Source organism: Oncorhynchus nerka, linkage group LG4 (assembly GCF_034236695.1).
Source record: "Oncorhynchus nerka isolate Pitt River linkage group LG4, Oner_Uvic_2.0, whole genome shotgun sequence".
NCBI classification, from domain to species: Eukaryota; Metazoa; Chordata; class Actinopteri; order Salmoniformes; family Salmonidae; genus Oncorhynchus; species Oncorhynchus nerka.
This window is the reverse complement of record NC_088399.1, coordinates 100,671,885-100,677,884: the sequence shown is the minus strand read 5'-3', so window position 1 is coordinate 100,677,884 and position 6,000 is coordinate 100,671,885.

The following is a 6,000-nucleotide window of genomic DNA, read 5'->3' as shown; positions in this document are numbered from 1 at the left end:
ATATCTCCCCCAGCATATAGACGCGGTGTCCCCTTGTCAGTTATCTAAAGATGGTAGCAACCCTGCTGTCACCTCCGCCTCACAGCTGAGGTTCCTGTCTAAAACCTGATCAAACTCCATCGCCAGCTGTGATGCATGACAGGGGCTCGGCTCTCAAATTAAACCTAGCCAATTCCCCACCTGAGCAAGCCAGAGAGACTGGAGAGAAATAGAGCATAAGAGAGAGCAAGAGACAAAGAGGGAGACGGAACAAGACAGAGAGAAAGAGAGAGAGAGAGATCCACAAAGAATTTGAAAACAAACCCAATTTTGATAAACTCCCATATCTACTGGGTGAAATCCACAGTGTGACATCACAGCAGCAAGATGTGTGACCTGTTGCCACGAGAAAAGGGCAACCAGTGAAGAACAAACACCATTGTAAATACAACCCATATTTATGCTTATTTATTTTCCCTTTTGTACTTTAACTATTTGCACATTGTTACAACACTGTATATATACAATATGACATTTCAAATGTCTTTAATCTTTTGGAACTTCTGTGTGTAATGTTTCCCATTTAGTTTTGTTTTGTCTTTCATACTGGTCTACTACCAGGTCAGGTGTCTTCTCAGTCAGGTTGACACTGGTCTACTACCAGGTCAGGTGTCTTCTCAGTCAGGTTGACACTGGTCTACTACCAGGTCACGTGTCTTCTCAGTCATGTTGACACTGGTCTACTACCAGGTCATGTGTCTTCTCAGTCATGTTGACACTGGTCTACTACCAGGTCATGTGTCTTCTCAGTCATGTTGACACTGGTCTACTACCAGGTCATGTGTCTTCTCAGTCAGGTTGAGACTGCTCTACTACCAGGTCATGTGTCTTCTCAGTCATGTTGACACTGGTCTACTACCAGGTCATGTGTCTTCTCAGTCATGTTGACACTGGTCTACTACCAGGTCATGTGTCTTCTCAGTCATGTTGAGACTGGTCCACTACCAGGTCATGTGTCTTCTCAGTCATGTTGACACTGGTCTACTACCAGGTCATGTGTCTTCTCAGTCATGTTGACACTGGTCTACTACCAGGTCATGTGTCTTCTCAGTCAGGTTGACACTGGTCTACTACCAGGTCATGTGTCTTCTCAGTCATGTTGACACTGGTCTACTACCAGGTCATGTGTCTTCTCAGTCAGGTTGAGACTGGTCTACTACCAGGTCATGTGTCTTCTCAGTCATGTTGAGACTGGTCTACTACCAGGTCATGTGTCTTCTCAGTCAGGTTGACACTGGTCTACTACCAGGTCATGTGTCTTCTCAGTCATGTTGACACTGGTCTACTACCAGGTCATGTGTCTTCTCAGTCATGTTGACACTGGTCTACTACCAGGTCAGGTGTCTTCTCAGTCAGGTTGACACTGGTCTACTACCAGGTCATGTGTCTTCTCAGTCATGTTGACACTGGTCTACTACCAGGTCATGTGTCTTCTCAGTCATGTTGACACTGGTCTACTACCAGGTCATGTGTCTTCTCAGTCAGGTTGAGACTGGTCTACTACCAGGTCATGTGTCTTCTCAGTCAGGTTGAGACTGCTCTACTACCAGGTCATGTGTCTTCTCAGTCATGTTGACACTGGTCTACTACCAGGTCATGTGTCTTCTCAGTCATGTTGACACTGGTCTACTACCAGGTCATGTGTCTTCTCAGTCATGTTGAGACTGGTCTACTACCAGGTCATGTGTCTTCTCAGTCAGGTTGAGACTGGTCTACTACCAGGTCATGTGTCTTCTCAGTCATGTTGAGACTGGTCTACTACCAGGTCATGTGTCTTCTCAGTCAGGTTGACACTGGTCTACTACCAGGTCATGTGTCTTCTCAGTCATGTTGACACTGGTCTACTACCAGGTCATGTGTCTTCTCAGTCATGTTGAGACTGGTCTACTACCAGGTCATGTGTCTTCTCAGTCATGTTGACACTGGTCTACTACCAGGTCATGTGTCTTCTCAGTCATGTTGACACTGGTCTACTACCAGGTCATGTGTCTTCTCAGTCATGTTGTGACTGGTCTACTACCAGGTCATGTGTTTCCTCAGTCATGTTGACACTGGTCTACTACCAGGTCATGTGTCTTCTCAGTCATGTTGACACTGGTCTACTACCAGGTCATGTGTCTTCTCAGTCATGTTGACACTGGTCTACTACCAGGTCATGTGTCTTCTCAGTCATGTTGACACTGGTCTACTACCAGGTCAGGTGTCTTCTCAGTCATGTTGACACTGGTCTACTACCAGGTCATGTGTCTTCTCAGTCAGGTTGAGACTGGTCTACTACCAGGTCATGTGTCTTCTCAGTCATGTTGACACTGGTCTACTACCAGGTCATGTGTCTTCTCAGTCATGTTGACACTGGTCTACTACCAGGTCATGTGTCTTCTCAGTCATGTTGACACTGGTCTACTACCAGGTCATGTGTCTTCTCAGTCATGTTGACACTGGTCTACTACCAGGTCATGTGTCTTCTCAGTCATGTTGACACTGGTCTACTACCAGGTCATGTGTCTTCTCAGTCATGTTGACACTGGTCCACTACCAGGTCATGTGTCTTCTCAGTCATGTTGACACTGGTCTACTACCAGGTCATGTGTCTTCTCAGTCATGTTGACACTGGTCTACTACCAGGTCATGTGTCTTCTCAGTCATGTTGACACTGGTCTACTACCAGGTCATGTGTCTTCTCAGTCATGTTGACACTGGTCTACTACCAGGTCATGTGTCTTCTCAGTCATGTTGACACTGGTCCACTACCAGGTCATGTGTCTTCTCAGTCATGTTGAGACTGGTCTACTACCAGGTCATGTGTCTTCTCAGTCATGTTGACACTGGTCTACTACCAGGTCATGTGTCTTCTCAGTCATGTTGACACTGGTCCACTACCAGGTCATGTGTCTTCTCAGTCATGTTGAGACTGGTCTACTACCAGGTCATGTGTCTTCTCAGTCATGTTGACACTGGTCTACTACCAGGTCATGTGTCTTCTCAGTCATGTTGACACTGGTCTACTACCAGGTCATGTGTCTCAGTCATGTTGACACTGGTCCACTACCAGGTCATGTGTCTTCTCAGTCATGTTGACACTGGTCTACTACCAGGTCATGTGTCTTCTCAGTCATGTTGACACTGGTCTACTACCAGGTCATGTGTCTTCTCAGTCATGTTGACACTGGTCTACTACCAGGTCATGTGTCTTCTCAGTCATGTTGACACTGGTCCACTACCAGGTCATGTGTCTTCTCAGTCATGTTGACACTGGTCTACTACCAGGTCATGTGTCTTCTCAGTCATGTTGACACTGGTCTACTACCAGGTCATGTGTCTTCTCAGTCATGTTGACACTGGTCTACTACCAGGTCATGTGTCTTCTCAGTCATGTTGACACTGGTCTACTACCAGGTCATGTGTCTTCTCAGTCATGTTGACACTGGTCTACTACCAGGTCATGTGTCTTCTCAGTCATGTTGACACTGGTCTACTACCAGGTCATGTGTCTTCTCAGTCATGATGACACTGGTCTACTACCAGGTCATGTGTCTTCTCAGTCATGTTGACACTGGTCTACTACCAGGTCATGTGTCTTCTCAGTCATGTTGACACTGGTCTACTACCAGGTCATGTGTCTTCTCAGTCATGTTGACACTGGTCCACTACCAGGTCATGTGTCTTCTCAGTCATGTTGACGCTGGTCTACTACCAGGTCATGTGTCTTCTCAGTCATGTTGACACTGGTCTACTACCAGGTCATGTGTCTTCTCAGTCATGTTGACACTGGTCTACTACCAGGTCATGTGTCTTCTCAGTCATGTTGACACTGGTCTACTACCAGGTCATGTGTCTTCTCAGTCATGTTGACACTGGTCCACTACCAGGTCATGTGTCTTCTCAGTCATGTTGAGACTGGTCTACTACCAGGTCATGTGTCTTCTCAGTCATGTTGACACTGGTCTACTACCAGGTCATGTGTCTTCTCAGTCATGTTGACACTGGTCCACTACCAGGTCATGTGTCTTCTCAGTCATGTTGAGACTGGTCTACTACCAGGTCATGTGTCTTCTCAGTCATGTTGACACTGGTCTACTACCAGGTCATGTGTCTTCTCAGTCATGTTGACACTGGTCTACTACCAGGTCATGTGTCTTCTCAGTCATGTTGACACTGGTCTACTACCAGGTCATGTGTCGTCTCAGTCATGTTGACACTGGTCCACTACCAGGTCATGTGTCTTCTCAGTCATGTTGACACCGGTCTACTACCAGGTCATGTGTCTTCTCAGTCATGTTGACACTGGTCTACTACCAGGTCATGTGTCTTCTCAGTCATGTTGACACTGGTCTACTACCAGGTCATGTGTCTTCTCAGTCATGTTGACACTGGTCTACTACCAGGTCATGTGTCTTCTCAGTCATGTTGACACTGGTCTACTACCATTGCTTTAATGTATTGTTGTTCTGGTTAATGTTGTTGTTGTTGTTGTTGTTGTTGTTGTTGTTGTTGTTGTTGCTGATAGTGTTAATCATATCTCTACTACTATTGTTAAATGGTTAGAGAGACAGAGGGAGGGTAGAGGCAGAGGGAGGGTAGAGACAGAGGGAGGGTAGAGAGACAGAGGGAGGGTAGAGACAGAGGGAGGGTAGAGACAGGGGAGGGTAGAGAGGCAGAGGGAGGGTAGAGACAGGGGAGGGTAGAGAGGCAGAGGGAGGGTAGAGACAGAGGGAGGGTAGAGACAGAGGGAGGGTAGAGAGACAGAGGGAGGGTAGAGAGACAGAGGGAGGATAGAGACAGAGGGAGGGTAGAGACAGAGGGAGGGTAGAGAGACAGAGGGAGGGTAGAGAGGCAGAGGGAGGGTAGAGACAGGGGGAGGGTAGAGACAGAGGGAGGGTAGAGACAGGGGAGGGTCGAGAGACAGAGGGAGGTAGAGAGGCAGAGGGAGGGTAGAGACAGAGGGAGGGTAGAGACAGGGGGAGGGTAGAGACAGGGGGAGGGTAGAGGCAGAGGGAGGGTAGAGACAGAGGGTAGAGAGACAGAGGGAGGGTAAAGAGACAGAGGGAGGGTAGAGGCAGAGGGAGGGTAGAGACAGAGGGAGGGTAGAGACAGGGGAGGGTAGAGACAGGGGGAGGGTAGAGGCAGAGGGAGGGTAGAGACAGAGGGTAGAGAGACAGAGGGAGGGCAGAGAGACAGAGGCAGGGTAGAGGAGAGGGAAGGTAGAGACAGAGGGAGGGTAGAGACAGAGGGTAGAGAGACAGAGGGAGGGTAGAGGCAGAGGGAGGGTAGAGACAGAGGAGGGTAGAGAGACAGAGGGAGGGTAGAGACAGGGGAGGGTAGAGAGGCAGAGGGAGGGTAGAGACAGGGGAGGGTAGAGAGGCAGAGGGAGGGTAGAGACAGAGGGAGGGTAGAGACAGGGGGAGGGTAGAGAGACAGAGGGAGGGTAGAGAGACAGAGGGAGGGTAGAGACAAAGGGAGGGTAGAGAGACAGAGGGAGGGTAGAGAGGCAGAGGGAGGGTAGAGAGGCAGAGGGAGGGTAGAGACAGATGGAGGGTAGAGACAGAGGAGGGTAGAGACAGAGGGAGGGTAGAGACAGGGGAGGGTAGAGAGACAGGGGAGGGGAGAGGCAGAGGGAGGGTAGAGACAGGGGAGGGTAGAGAGGCAGAGGGAGGGTAGAGACAGAGGGAGGGTAGAGAGACAGAGGGAGGGTAGAGACAGAGGGAGGGTAGAGACAGAGGGAGGGTAGAGACAGAGGGAGGGTAGAGAGACAGAGGGAGGGTAGAGACAGAGGGAGGGTAGAGACAGGGGAGGGTAGAGACAGAGGGAGGGTAGAGACAGGGGAGGGTCGAGAGACAGAGGGAGGGTAGAGACAGAGGGAGGGTAGAGACAGGGGGAGGGTAGAGACAGAGGGAGGGTAGAGAGACAGGGGGAGGGTCGAGAGACAGAGGGAGGGTAGAGACAGAGGGAGGGTAGAGACAG